This window comes from Somniosus microcephalus, unplaced genomic scaffold, assembly GCF_052327205.1.
Source record: "Somniosus microcephalus isolate GS21.2 unplaced genomic scaffold, FLI_Smic_1.0 unresolved_chr4, whole genome shotgun sequence".
Taxonomy (NCBI): Eukaryota; Metazoa; Chordata; class Chondrichthyes; order Squaliformes; family Somniosidae; genus Somniosus; species Somniosus microcephalus.
Window position 1 is genome coordinate 26,934,409 of NW_028225182.1, and position 16,014 is coordinate 26,950,422.

Here is a 16,014-nt window from a genome sequence, read left to right on the forward strand (position 1 = left end):
GCTTTGGGATACCAGCAAAACTGTCAAGTGACAATGGGTCCCACTTTACAGGAACAGTGATTAAGGAACTATGCAAAGCCTTACAGATTAATCAGCACCTCCATTGCAGTTATCATCCACAGTCGGCTGGACTAGTGGAAAGATACAACGGGATGCTGAAAAATAAGCTTGCAAAACTGTGTAAAGAAACTGGACTTAAATGGGTTGATTTGTTGCCCATAGCTTTAATGACAATGCGGTCTGCTACCAACAGAATAAGACAGGATTGTCGCCTCACGAGATCGTCATGGGAAGACCACAAAGATTGCCCTTTTCGGCACCTTTAACAGCTAAACAAATGGACATTCATAAAATGGAGGAAGATATGTTGAGTTATTGCATTGCACTAACCAAATGCATTTCTAGTTTCCATCAACGGGTAAAGAAAGCCCAGGTCGACCCCGCTGAAGGAAAGTGCCATACCTTTGAGCCAGGAGGTAACGTCTACATAAAAATCTTCAAGCAAAAAAATGGCCTTCAACCCAGATTTGAGAGACCCTTCCAAGTACTCCTGACCACAAACACCGCTGTAAAAGTAAAGGAGCGACCAACATGGATACACGCGTCCCATTGTAAGAAGGCATCAGTTGAAGACGATACACTGCCAAGATGAACTGGATTTGGACTCTAATAAGACTGTTCCCTTTGTTAACGATAATTGAAACTGCCATATTGATTTACCCAGATCCCCTGAAGGGCAAACCATGCATAGAAGAATGTGTACTTTTAAACAGTGATTTATTTTATATTATATGCTATAACGAGACTATGAAGGTTCAGCTTCAGGATAACACTATGCAGGTACCCCCGTATCAACCCCCGAGTCTTAGGATTAGGCAGAATAAGATAGTAGAAGAAGATAGTGGACAGAAGCTTGATAAGCTATGGGTTACATGCCCCGATACTGTGTCACCAAGTGAAAGAATTGCGAATGAAGGAGTTATCTGTAGTGGTAATCCAAAGGGAGGACTGGCCCTGATGGCCAGGCCAATGTTTTGTAACAATCCAGTTACACAGCCCTTTATTTCAACATTAGCCACTCAGAAAAGAAAACTTAATAAGACAGATCCAGAACAGCTAGAAGATGAGTGGAAGGGAGCAGGATATAACCTAACAAAATTCAAAGGATGGTTTCACCCCCAATATGATAATCAAAGGAATCCAGAGAGTCTATTAGTGACGTCAATGGGAACTGTAAATAAAACAAAAGGAGAAGTCTGTCTGGTAAACGACAATGGAGAAGGATTGATGGTTGGATGGAGTGAGTGCAAATGTAACTACACCTTGACTAAAACTACTACTAAACCACCGGGTGCAGTCGAATGGCCCTATTGGGGACGGTGGAACCTGTCCACGGTACAAAATTTGACTAGCAAAAAAACCTGGGAAGGAGAACAAGGAATAGGAATGATGCACCAGATATGGAACAAATTTGAAGCCTATAATAACACCTATTTCATCTGTGGGCATAGAACATATCCTTGGTTACCACAAAATTGGACTGGGTCATGTTATTTGGGATATGTAGTGCCCTATATCAATCATAAAAACCGAATGTTGCACCTATATTCCAGATAGCTCAGAAAATATCACCAACCTGGTAAACCACATAAAGGAGGCCGTAAAGAAACTACGTCAACCTGAACAGTGGTCCATTTGGGATTGGATTTCAGGATGGGGAGGAGCATTAGGAAAGCAAATTTTGGAAGTCTTAATTGCAATTGTGATGATTATAATTTTAATTAGTTTATTGATTGGTTGTTTAAAATTATTGTGTATAAAAGTCCTTTCCTCATTAACATTAACTCCCCCAGTACCCATGATGTCTGAATATGAGGATATTAAGGGTGAAACCTTTGATGTGGAATTTCTTAAACTTAGCGAAATAGATTGTCCTTAGAAAGGACAAAAGGGGGGAATGAGGAAATCTACATGATATAAGGGGTTAATTTCAAGTGCTTGCTGGGTAAAAGTTTTCAGACTTGACACTGGGCAAGTGTCGATGTGTAACTAGAGCTATTGCACGTACTCGGATTACAGCCAAGAACAGATGTCTGCCCACCTAATGAGAATGTAGAAGTGAAATAATGAGTTCCTTTGATGTAACCAGTGACCTGACAACTTGTGACCGTAAGCAAACCTAGCCTCCCTTTACATGATTAAGATTAAAGAGGACCTCCGGTTACACGATTCATGCCCTGTTATAGATTAACGGTTGACTTATGTGTCCAGGATCCTTCTGTCAATATGTCATTAATACCTGATGATTAATCTAAAATGTATCCTGATAGAGGAACAAAGGAATGTCAATTAAACTTGTTTGTTACACTGTATAAATATGGAGCGCTTACGCTGTATCATTGGAATAGTAGCCTCACCCCTTGAGTAGAGGTGCTGATTCCCCTTGCAAGAAGTGAAATAAAAGGCCTGTCCGTCTGACGAATCCAAGTGTGTATTGAGTCATTACCCAGAGCTAAGAAGGCACTTCTACACTATTAACAGGTATACTCAATTAGATGCGTACCCCCTGCCTAAGATTGATGAGCTTATCAATAAAGTATCTCAATATAGGTTTTTAGCACTATTGACCTAAAGAGTGCTTATCAGATTCCTATCGCTAAGAGGGACAAACCATATACGGCCTTTGAAGCTGGCGGAAAGCTGTACCAGTTTTGCCGAGTACCATTCGGTGTTACTAACGGTGTCGCCTGTTTTCAACGGGCAATGGATGCTTTTATAAGTGATAACTCTCTCTCTGACACCTTCTCATATTTAGATGACATCACGGTGTGTGGCAAATCAAGGGTGGAGCACGATTTTAATCTAGAAAGATTCCATCAAGTTGCGGAAAAAGTTGGCTTAACTTTCAATAAAGAGAAGTGTATCTTTTCGACCACCGAGGTAAATTTACTGGGGCATATTATCTCGGGAAATAAGATTAAACCAGATCCAGAACGGCTGCGACCACTAATTGAGTTACCTTGCCCTACTAATTCTAAGGCCTTGCAACGAGTTGTTGGACTGTTTTCTTATTATTCTAATTGGATTGCAAACTTCTCGCAGAAGATCCGGCCCTTTATTCGGGTTACGACATATCCTCTATCATGGGAGGCCAGGATGCGTTTTGATAATTTTAAATAGGATATCCTTGGAGCAGTTGTGCATTCTATTGACGAGCAGGTTCCCTTTGTGATTGAGACGGATGCTTCCGATTTTGCAATTGGGGCTACCCTGAACCAAAATGGAAGACCTGTGGCCTTTTTCTCACGTACTCTGAGCAATAGTGAGCAGAGACATTCATCAATAGAGAAAGAGGCGTACGCAGTAGTAGAAGCACTGCGTAAATGGAGACATTATTTATCTGGGCGACATTTTACGTTAGTCACAGAAACCCCACAGTGCAGATAGAGGCCATTTCGGCCCATCGAGCCTGCACCGACACATATCCCACCCGATCCCCGTAACCCCTACACCAACACATATCCCACCCTATCCCCGTAACCCCACGTATTTAATCCCCCTAACACTAAGGGTCAATTTATCATAGCCAATCAACCTAACCCGCACATCTTTGTCCTTCATGTTTGATGTCAAACATTTCGGAAAGATCAAAAATGATAAAATAATGAGGTGGAGGATCGAGTTGGCATGCTACCATTTCGATATAGTCTATCGTCCGGGGAAGGATAATGTTGCCGCTGATGCGCTGTCGAGGGCTTATTGTTCTGTGCTTCACGGAGATACGCTTATTAATCTTCATAATGCTTTGTGCCATCCTGGTGTTACGAGGATGATACACTTCGTACGCAGTAAGAATTTGCCCTTTTCAGTTGAAGACGTCAAGCGGATGACTTCGTTATGCTCTGTCTGCGCCCGGTGTAAACTGAATTTCTTTAAGCCTCAACGAGCTCATCTTATAAAGGCTACTTCTCCCTTTGAACGCCTGAGCATTGATTTTAAGGGGCCTCTTCCTTCAACGACTCAGAATCGATATATATTTACTGTTGTGGATGAGTTTTCAAGGTTCCCTTTTGCTTTTCCTTGTGCAGATGTATCAGCTGCTACAGTTATTAAATGTCTGACTCAACCTTTTGTCATCTTTGGGATGCCTGCGTATATCTATTCGGATCAGGGAAGTTCTTTTATGTCTTCCCAGTTGAAGGAATACCTCCAGAGTCGGGGAATTTCTACTAGCAGAACTACCCCGTATAATACCCAGGGTAATGGACAGTGCGAACGATACAATGGGGTGATCTGGAAGGCAGTTGTGTTGGCTTTGACATCTCGGAACCTTAAGAATACACAGTGGGAAATGGTACTGCCTGATGCCCTGCATTCCATTAGATCATTGCTTTCAACGTCTACTAATGTGACTCCCCATGAAAGGCTCTTCAACTATCCGCGGAGATCCACTACGGGATATTCGGTACCTTCATGGCTTACTATGCAGGGACCTGTGCTGCTCCGATGCCATGTTAGTCTGTCAAAGTATGATCCTTTAGTGGAGGAGGTGGAGCTATTGGAGGCAAATTCCCAATATGCTCATATTTGATTCCAAGATGGGAAAGAAAGTACGGTTTCAGTTAAAGACTTAGCTCCTTGCGGTGGCCAGCCCTCTCCTGAGGACATTAACAATAGCCATAATTCAGATAATGTTGATGTCGTCACAGATACTACGAACATTTCCAATCCTATTGCAGACACTTACAATTCTCTTAGTCTGCCCCCGATGGATGTTCATGACCCTCCCAGTCTACCTTCTAATGGGACTTCCAATCCGGAAACCGTTGATAATCGGGATATTGATAGCCTCCCTGCAGAAGATATTTCTGTGTCTCCTGGTGTGGGAGGGCAAGGAACTCCACCAAGGCTAAGAAGGTCGACACGAACAAGATAGCCGGTCGACCGATTAAAAATGGACTTTTAAAATAATTAATAATTTAATAGTAAAATTTTAAAATTGTTGAAGGCATTATACATGTATTGCTCTAGTCATAAATAACTAATTGTAAACTGTAAAGGCTACCTAGGTTGAAGTATATTTTAAAAGGAGGGGTGAATGTGGTGATTATTCTTGTTTTATAAGAAGCATTGTAATTGGTTGCCTGTTTTCCTGCCTTGAGATATATGCTGTAAACTTATTGGTTAGTTGATTCCATGTGACCTGTGGTGGCCATCTTAAATTCAGTTCTCTACAGTTTGGTTGAGACCGGGTGCTCAACATGTACTTGCTGGTTTTTAAGGTTAATAAAACCTAGCTTTTGAAAGGCAATCTACTCTTTATTGTTTGTAGGCATCGTGTTATGATCTGGAATGCAATGTCTGTGAGTGATGGGAGCAGAGACAATAGTAACTTTTAAACCTGAATTAGTGAAATACACAAAGGGGAGAACATTAGCAGTGCTCTGGGCACAGAGCAGGGGAGTGGGACACATTGACCTGCTCTTTCAAAGGGCCCGCTGTGCCCAATGGCCTCATTCTGTGCTGTCTGGTCCCAAGTTTCTATGGTATCAACCTCGAACTCTTTGTTCCTGAGCGAGTAATAAACGATAAATGTACCTGAATGTTATTTACAGAAGCAGACCTTTAGCGTGTGAAATTGCATTGGGAAGTTTAGTTCTGTTAACCAGCAAACTATGACCAAAAATTGATTAAAAAAGGGAGAAAATCAAATGAGTATACCAGCAAGAAACATTTAAAAATTGTAGGAACTTCTGAAAGTAAGTAAACATGAAGAGTAGCAAAAGTAAACATTGGTCCCTTAGAGGCTGAGACAGGAGAAATTATAATGGGAAATAAGGAAATGGCAGATTTTAAACAAATATTTTGTATCTGTCTTCACAGTAGAAAACACAAATAGCGCACCAAAAATAGCAGGGAACCAAGGGACTAATGAAAGGACTGACATCAATTACTTTAAGTTCCTTCGAGAGAAAAAGTACTTGAGAAACTAATGGGACTAAAATCCGACAAATCCCCAGGACCTGACGGCCGACATCCTAGGGTTCTACAAGAGGTGGCTGAAGAGAGAGTGGGTGCATTGGTTGTGATCTTCCAAAATCCCCTAGATTCTGGAACAGTCCCAGCGGATTAGAAGGTAGAAAAAGTAACCCCGCTATTCTAGAAAGGGGGAGAGAGAAAGCAGGGAACTACAGGCCAGTGAGCCTGGCGTCAGGAAAATGCTGGAATCCATTATTAAGGGAGGGGTAAGAGGGCACTTAGAAAATCATATGATCAGGCGGAGTCAACATGGTTTTATGAAAGAGAAATCATGCTATTAGTGTTTTTTGAGGATGCAACTAGCTGGATAGATAATGGGGAACTGGTGGATGTAAAATATTTGGATTGCCAAAAGGCATTTGATAAGGTGCCACATAAAAGGTTGCTATGCAAGATAAGGACTCATGGGGTTGAGGGTAATATATTAGCTACAAGGACAGGTTGGAGAAGCTGGATTTGTTTTCATTAGAGCAAAGGAGGTTGAGGGGTGATTTGATAGAGGTGAACAAGATTATGACGGGTTTGGATAGGCTAGACAGGGAAAGGCTGTTCCCACTAATGGATGGTACGAGGACTAGGACACAGATTTAAGGTTTTGGGCAAGATAAAAAGGGGGGGGGGAAAATGAGTAAAAACCTTTTTACGCAGCGAGTGCTGAGGACCTGGAACTTGCTGCCGATGGAAGTGGTGGAAGCGGAGACACTCAATGTTTTCAAGGGGAGACTGGATAGGCACTTGAGGGAAATAAACTTGCAGGGCTACGGGGATAGAGCGGGGGAATGGGACTGACTGGATTGCTCGACAGAGAGCCGGCACGGACTCGATGGGCCGAATGGCCTCCTTCTGTGCCATTATGACTATTAGCATTGATAGAGGATTGGTTAACTGACAGAAAACAGAGAGTAGGGATAAACAGGACATTTTCAGCTTGGCAGGCTAGTGGGGTGCCACAAGGATCAGTGCTGGGGCCTCTGCTATTTACAATCTATATTACTGACTTAGATGAAGGGACCGAGTGTAATGTATCCAAGTTTGCTGCTGATACAAAGCTAGGTGGGAAAGTAAGCTATGGGGACACAGAGCCTGCAAAGGGATATGGGTAGTCTAAGTGTGCAGGCAGTAAGGTGACAGATGGAATATAATGTGGGGAAATGTGTGCGTATTCACTTTAGTAGGAAGAACAGAAAAACAGAACCTTTTTTAAATGGTGAAACATTATTAAATGTTGGTGTTCAGAGAGATTTAGGTGTTCTCGTACAGGAGACAAAGTTAGCATGCAGGTACAGCGCGCAATTGGGCAGGCGGATGGCATGTTGGCCTTTATTACAAGGGGTTGGAATACAACAGTGAGGAAGTCTTGCTACAATTGTACAGAGCTTTGGTGAAACAACACCAGAGTACCGGGCACAGTTTTGGTCTCATGTCGATAAAGGATGGGATAAAGACATGAGAGAGAAATGATCTTCGCTCCGAAAATAAAGTAAAAAAATCAGTTTGGGTGTGAAATAAAGAATAGATTGCCTTTCAAAAGCTAGGCTTTATTAACCTTAAAAACCAGCAAGTACATGTTGAGCACCCGGTCTCAACCAAACTGTAGAAAACTGAATTTAAGATGGCCACCACAGGTCACATGGAATCAACTAACCAATAAGTTTACAGCATATATCTCAAGGCAGGAAAACAGGCAACCAATCACAATGCTTCTTATAAAACAAGAATAATCACCACATTCACCCCTCCTTTTAAAATATACTTCAACCTCGGTAGCCTTTACAGTTTACAATTAGTTATTTATGACTAGAGCAATACATGTATAATGCCTTCAACAATTGTAAAATTTTACTATTAAATTAATTATTTTAAAAGTCCATTTTTAATCGGTCGACCAGATATCTTGTTCGTGTCGACCTTCTAAGCCTTGGTGGAGTTCCTTGCCCTCCCACACCAGGAGACACAGAAATATCTTCTGCAGGGAGGCTATCAATATCCCGATTATCAACGGTTTCCGGATTGGAAGTCCCATTAGAAGGTAGACTGCGAGGGTCATGAACATCCATCGGGGGCAGACTAAGAGAATTGTAAGTGTCTGCAATAGGATTGGAAATGTTCGTAGTATCTGTGACGACATCAACATTATCTGAATTATGGCTATTGTTAATGTCCTCAGGAGAGGGCTGGCCACCACAAGGAGCTAAGTCTTTAACTGAAAACGTACTTTCTTTCCCATCTTGGAATCGGATGTGAGCATATTGGGAATTTGCCTCCAATAGCTCCACCTCCTCCACTAAAGGATCATACTTTGACAGACTAACATGGCGTCGGAGCAGCACAGGTCCCTGCATAGTAAGCCATGAAGGTACCGAATATCCCGTAGTGGATCTCCGCGGATAATTGAAGAGCCTTGATATGCCTATCAATTAGTCCAATAAAAGGCGACGAGTTAAGAACGTAACTGAAGGTTTTTATTGGCTAAATAACAGAGCCCACCCTCGTGGGTGATCCGATCCAACAGGGAGGAATACTAGCCAGTCAGCTACCTTTATACCTGGGCAGGTAATGGGCGGAGTCGGAGGTGGTCAGCCCAGGTATAACAGTGCGACAAGAGGCGACCTCGTGTAGTGATGTGACAGTGAGAACAGTGAGAACAATATACAGTGATAACTATAACAGTGGTTTACCACATTCACCCCTTGTTTAGATTAGAGTCCGGCGGGGTGAAGTGTATTACCAGCTCTGGTATGTCAGTCTGTCCGGAGGCTTCGTTAGCCTCTCCGATCGTCGCAGCGGCGGTGTTACATTATCCGGTGTTAAAGCTGGTGTCTGCGTAGTCGGCAAAGGCTCGTGGGGTTCCGGCATGCCGTCTACCTCGGCTGGACTCGGGGGGTTGGGAGGGGGGGGGTGAGGGTGCGAGGTCTCGTAAGGAGACAGTGTCCTCCCGTCCGTCTGGGTAAGCCACATAGGCGTACTGGGGGTTGGCGTGCAGGAGGTTCACCTTCTCGACCAGGGGGTCCGTTTTATGGGCCCTCACGTGCTTTCGCAGCAAGACGGGTCCCGGAGAGGTCAGCCAGGTTGGTAGGGTGGTTCCCGTAGTCGACTTCCTGGGGAAGACAAACATTCGAGCATGGGGGGTGGTGTTAATGGCAGTGCAAAGTAGTGACCGGATGGAGTGCAGCGCAATCGGGAGGACCTCTTGCCAGCGGGAGGTTGGGAGGCCCTTAGACTTTAAGGCTAAGAGGGTGGCCTTCCATACCGTCGCGTTCTCTCTTTCCACCTGGCCGTTCCCTCGGGGGTTGTAGCTGGTGGTCCTGCTTGCTGCAATACCCCTCTCCAATAGGAACTGACGGAGTTCCTCGCTCATGAAGGAGGCGCCCCGGTCACTATGTATATAGTTCGGGAACCCGAACAAGGCGAAGAGTTTGTTCAGGCATTTAATGACCGTGTTACTGGTCATGTCTGGGCAGGGGAAGGCAAAGGGGAAACGGGAGTACTCATCAACGATGTTGAGGAAGTACACATTACGGTCGGATGACGGTAGGGGCCCCTTGAAGTCGATGCTCAGACGCTCGAAGGGGCGGGTGGCCTTGATCAGGCTTGCTCTGTCCGGCTTATAGAAGTGCGGTTTGCACTCAGCACAGATCTGGCAGTTCCTGGTCATGGTCCTGACCTCCTCGATGGAGTATGGCAGGTTGCGGGCCTTAATGAAATGGTAGAGTCTGGTGACTCCGGGGTGGCAGAGGTCATTGTGGAGGGTCTGAAGTCTATCACTTTGCGCGCTGGCGCATGTAATGCGTGAAAGAGCATCAGGGGGGTCGTTCAGTTTACCGGGCCGGTACAAGATCTCATAATCATAGGTGGAAAGCTCGATTCTCCACCTCAAGATTATGTCGTTCTTGATCTTGCCCCTCAGCTTGTTATTAAACATGAAGGCAACCGAGCGTTGGTCGGTGAGGAGGGTAAATCGTTTGCCTGCCAAGTAGTGCCTCCAGCGCCGTACTGCCTCCACAATTGCCTGGGCTTCCTTCTCGACCGACGAGTGTCGGGTCTCGGGGCCCTGTAGGGTCCTTGAGAAGAAGGCTACCGGCCTACCCTCCTGGTTAAGGGTAGCGGCTAGGGCGAAGTCGGATGCATCGCTCTCCACTTGGAAGGGGATTGACTCATCCACTGCGTGCATTGTGGCCTTGGCTATGTCTCCCTTAATGAGGGAGAAGGCCGCGCACGCCTCTTCCGTGAGGGGGAAGGATGTGGTTTTCAGGAGGGGTCTGGCTTTGTCCGCATAATTGGGTACCCATTGGGCATAGTAGGCGAAAAGCCCCAGGGTTCTCCTAAGTGCTTTTGGACAGTGGGGGAGGGGTAGCTCCATGAGGGGGCGCATTCTTTCGGGGTCGGGGCCGATGACTCCGTTCTCTACTACACAGCCAAGGATGGCAAGGCGCGCTGTGTTAAACACGCATTTCTCCTTATTGTAGGTGAGGTTCAGCCGTTGGGCCGTACGGAGGAATTTCTCCAGATTCACGTCATGGTCCTGCCGGTTGCGGCCGCAGATGGTGACGTTATCGAGATAGGGGAAAGTGGCCTGTAGTCCATTCTGGTCAACGATCCGGTCCATCTCCCGTTGGAAAACCGAGACCCCGTTGGTGACACCAAAGGGGACCCTAAGGAATTGGTAGAGGCGGCCATTCGCCTCGAAGGCGGTGTACTGGCTGTCCTCCGGGCTGATGGGGAGTTGGTGGTAGGCCGACTTGAGGTCGATGGTCAAGAATACGCGGTATTGTGCAATCTCATTGACCATGTCCGATATGCGGGGGAGGGGGTATGCGTCCAGCTGGGTGTATCTGTTTATGGTCTGGCTGTAGTCGATAACCAGGCGATTTTTGTCGCCGGTCTTGACTACCACCACCTGGGCATGCCAGGGGCTGCTGCTCCCCTCAATAATGCCCTCTTTCAGGAGTCGCTGCACCTCAGAGCTAATGAAGGCTCTGTCCCCAGCGCTGTACCGCCTGCTCTTAGTAGCGACAGGTTTGCAGTCGGGGGTGAGGTTAGCGAACAGGGAAGGTGGCGGTACCTTGAGGGTGGATAGGCTGCAGGTGTTACGCGGTGGGCGGTTTAACTTTCGCTGGTTGTCGACTGTGAGTGGGGGGAGGGGTCCACCGTATGCTAGGGTTACACTTTGGAGGTGGGATTGGAAGTCCAGCCCTAGTATGACGGCAGCGCACAGCTGGGGGAGTACGAGGAGTTTAAAATTTTTATACTCTGTCCCTTTAACCGACAATGTCACGACACAGTAGCCGCTGATGTCTGTGGCGTGCGACCTCGATGCCATCGAGATGCGGCTGCGCGTTGGCAGGACGGGGAGGGAGTAGTGGCTCACCGTGTCTGGGTGGATGAAGCTCTCCGTGCTTCCGCTGTCGAACAGGCAGGTCGTGGCGTGGCCGTTGACTTTGATGTCCATCATTGAGCTGGCCAGGTGGTGCGGGCGGGCTTGATCCAGGGTCACGGAAGCTAGGGTGTAGATGAGCGCGTCGTTGTCATGACAAGATGGCGGCGAAGATGGCGGCCCCCGTAGTTCACATGAGGCTCTGTTTAAATCGTTTGCCCCGCACAAAGATGGCCACCCCTGCTGTTCCCATGAGGCTCTGCAGGCTTCGGCTGCCCCGCACAAAGATGGCCGCCCCTGGTTTTCCCATGAGGCTCTGCAGGCTTCGGCTGCCCCGCACAAAGATGGCCGCCCCTGGTTTTCCCATGAGGCTCTGCAGGCTTCGGCTGCCCCGCACAAAGATGGCCGCCCCCAGGGTTCGCATGAGGCACTGCTGGCTTCTGAGGATTTGCTTCTGCAGGCCTTGGAGAAGTGGCCTTTCTTGAGGCAGGTTTTGCAGGTCGAGTTTTTGGCTGGGCAGCGCGACCTCGGATGCTTCTCCTGGCCGCAAAAGAAGAAGCCAGCGGCCCGATCGGGGTTGCCTGATGTCGGGGCCGGTACCGGGGCTAGCGGGCCCGGTCGGATCCGTGATGCAGACGCTGAGGTAGGTCCCGGGGGCAGCGCTGTGAAGGGTGGTGGGGTGGGGGTCGGGCCCGAGTCCCAGGGTCGCGAATAGTACCTGGCAAACGCTTCCTGGTCTTGCTGGGTGGCCTCTAGGGTGAGGGCGAGGGCTTCGGCCTAGTCCAGGTCTATGTCCTTAGCTTCAAGCAGTCTTTGCCGTGTGTAGTCGGAACGTAGGCCTCTCACCAAGGCGTCGCGGACATTGTCTTCCATGTTCGCAGTAGCCGTCACCGCTTTAAAGTCACAGTTCCTGCCGAGTTGTCTCAGCGCTCGTGAAAATTCAGCTATCGATTCTCCTGGCTGTTGCTGGCGAGATCTTAAGAGATGCCTAGTGTACATGTAGTTTACCGGGCTCCGGTACTGCTGTTTCAGTAGGTTGATGGCGTCGTCGTACGTAGTCATGTCCTGGATGAGTGTATATACTCTCGGGCTCGCTTGGGCTTTCAGGACTCTTAGTTTGGATCTCTGAGGGACGACGGCTTCCTCCAGGTACGATTCGAAGCAGTCCAGCCAGTGTTTGAAGTCGTTGGCTGAGTTTGGTGCCTGTGGGTTTAGATCCAGGTATGGTGGTTTCAAGGCTTGCAGCCAAGCCGGCTGGTGTGGCCCGTTGTCTGGAGGCTGCTGTTGCTGTGCTGCTGGGTGAGCTCCTTGCTGTTGCTGTTCATTATCAGACATCTTTAAAATTTAGTCAATAAAATTGATATGCCTATCAATTAGTCCAATAAAAGGCGACGAGTTAAGAACGTAACTGAAGGTTTTTATTGGCTAGATAACAGAGCCCACCCTCGTGGGTGATCCGATCCAACAGGGAGGAATACTAGCCAGTCAGCTACCTTTATACCTGGGCAGGTAATGGGCGGAGTCGGAGGTGGTCAGCCCAGGTATAACAGTGCGACAAGAGGCGACCTCGTGTAGTGATGTGACAGTGAGAATAGTGAGAACAATATACAGTGATAACTATAACAGTGGTTTACCACAAGCCTTTCATGGGGGGTCACATTAGTAGCCCTTGAAAGCAATGATGTAATGGAATGCAGGGCATCAGGCAGTACCATTTCCCACTGTGTATTCTTAAGGTTCCGGGATGTCAAAGCCAACATAACTGCCTTCCAGATCACCCCATTGTATCGTTCGCACTGTCCATTACCCTGGGGATTATACGGGGTAGTTCTGCTAGTAGAAATTCCCCGACTCTGGAGGTATTCCTTCAACTGGGAAGACATAAAAGAACTTCCCTGATCCGAATGGATATACGCAGGCATCCCAAAGATGACAAAAGGTTGAGTCAGACATTTAATAACTGTAGCAGCTGATACATCTGCACAAGGAAAAGCAAAAGGGAACCTTGAAAACTCATCCACAACAGTAAATATATATTGATTCTGAGTCGTTGAAGGAAGAGGCCCCTTAAAATCAACGCTCAGGCATTCAAAGGGAGAAGTAGCCTTTATAAGATGAGCTCGTTGAGGCTTAAAGAAATTTGGTTTACACCGGGCGCAGACAGAGAATGACGAAGTCATCCGCTTGACGTCTTCAACTGAAAAGGGCAAATTCTTACTGCGTACGAAGTGTATCATCCTCGTAACACCAGGATGGCACAAAGCATTATGAAGATTAATAAGCGTATCTCCGTGAAGCACAGAACAATAAGCCCTCGACAGCGCATCAGCGGCAACATTATCCTTCCCCGGACGATAAAGTATATCGAAATGGTAGCATGTCAACTCGATCCTCCACCTCATTATTTTATCATTCTTAATCTTTCCGAAATGTTTGACATCAAACATGAAGGACACAGATTTTTGTCAGTTACTAACGTAAAATGTCGCCCAGATAAATAATGTCTCCATTTACGCAGTGCTTCTACTACTGCGTACGCCTCTTTCTCTATTGATGAATGTCTCTGCTCACTATTGCTCAGAGTACGTGAGAAAAAGGCCACAAGTCTTCCATTTTGGTTCAGGGTAGCCCCAATTGCAAAATCGGAAGCGTCCGTCTCAATCACAAAGGGAACCTGCTCATCAATAGAATGCACAACTGCTCCAAGGATATCCTTTTTAAGATTATCAAAAGACATCCTAGCCTCCCATGATAGAGGATATGTCGTAACCCGAATAAGGGGCCGGATCTTCTGCGAGAAGTTTGCAATCCAATTAGAATAATAAGAAAACAGTCCAACAACTCGTTGCAAGGCCTTAGAATTAGTAGGGCAAGGTAAATCAATCAGTGGTCGCAGCCGTTCTGGATCTGGTTTAATCTTGTTTCCCGAGATAATATACCCCAGTAAATTTACGTCGGTGGTCGAAAAGATACACTTCTTTTTATTGAAAGTTAAGCCAACTTTTTCCGCAACTTGAAGGAATCTTTCTAGATTAAAATCGTGCTCCACCCTTGATTTGCCACACACCGTGATGTCATCTAAATATGAGAAGGTGTCAGAGAGAGAGTTATCACTTATAAAAGCATCCATTGCCCGTTGAAAACAGGCGACACCGTTAGTAACACCGAATGGTACTCGGCAAAACTGGTACAGCTTTCCGCCAGCTTCAAAGGCAGTATATGGTTTGTCCCTCTTAGCGATAGGAATCTGATGATAAGCACTCTTTAGATCAATAGTGCTAAAAACCTTGTATTGAGATACTTTATTGATAAGCTCATCAATCTTAGGCAGGGGGTACGCATCTAATTGAGTATACCTGTTAATAGTTTGAGTAGTCTATCACCATTCGCTTCTTATGTCTCTCATTCGTGGTGACAACTACCTGTGCCCGCCAGGGCGAAAAAGTAGGTTCAATGATTCCTTCCGATAAAAGACGTCGAACTTCAGAATTAATAAATTATTTATCCTGACTGCTATACCTTCTTGACTTGGTAGCAATTGGCTTACAATCCAGCATCAAATTGGAAAAAAGTAATAAAGTGATAATCCACAAATAGACAAAGGTGGCTTGGTTCCTCCGAAAGAAAGACTAAGGGACTCATGTAATTGAAGTACATCATGACCAATCAAAATGTCCGCAGAGATTAAGCAGAACGGATAGACGTATATCAGTATACGTATTACCTAGGAGAATTAATTTCACAAGGCAACAACCAGCTACTTGTGAGGTGAGAGTCGTCTGAGCCATACACACCTGATAGGAAACAGGCGAAATTTTCAAACGCTTCTCCCTCACAAACTGAAGACTTATAAAGCTCTCAGTACTGCCCGTATCTATAAGGGCCTTCACTTCTAACCCATTAACTTGGGCCATAACTATAGCTTTGTTTAGGCCATGGGAAAAAGCGGCAGAAACTGATGCAATAAACGCCCTATCTAAAGGCTGAATGGTCGCAGAGGAGGCAACCGATTTGCAAACACGTGCGTAATGACCTCCCTTGCCGCATTTACTACACACAGCCTCCCGGGCAGGGCACTTCAAACGGGGGTGCCGGGCATTCCCGCAAAAATAACACTTCTGAATCCTAGAGGCAACAGCTGCCGAAGTAGAAACGGTTTCGGAATCTGGCAAACCACTCCTATTAAATCCACGTAACGCCCTTTCATCCGGAACTGCCAAAACCACGGTCGCAGGCCAATCAGAAAGAGCATAAGAATCCGAACTTCTCTGAGCCAAATCCAATGTAGAGGCTTGCTCAAAAGCACTAAGATCCAAGATCTTATTTTCTAATAACCGCTGACAAATTGATCTAGACAGTAATCCATTAATAAATGCATCCCGTACTGACTCTTCCCTATGTTCTTCTGCAGACACGGCCTTATAATTACAGTTAGCACCAAGGCGCCGGAGTGCTTGTAAATAAGCATCCAAGGATTCTCCCGCCTGCTGCCTACGGGCAGATAAAAGGTGACGTGCAAATACCTCATTTTTGGGTTTAACAAAAAAAATTTCCAACGTAGCAATAGCCAATTCAGAAGTTTCACAGTCCAAAATATACTT

At 46.2% G+C, this 16,014-nt stretch overlaps 1 long non-coding RNA gene across 2 annotated transcripts in view; it reads right to left on the reverse strand.

The window, feature by feature from the left end:
* The window catches only part of LOC147090048 (uncharacterized), a 46,075-nt gene that overhangs the window by 24,555 nt on the left and 5,506 nt on the right, over positions 1-16,014 (reverse strand). The window lies entirely within an intron of this gene.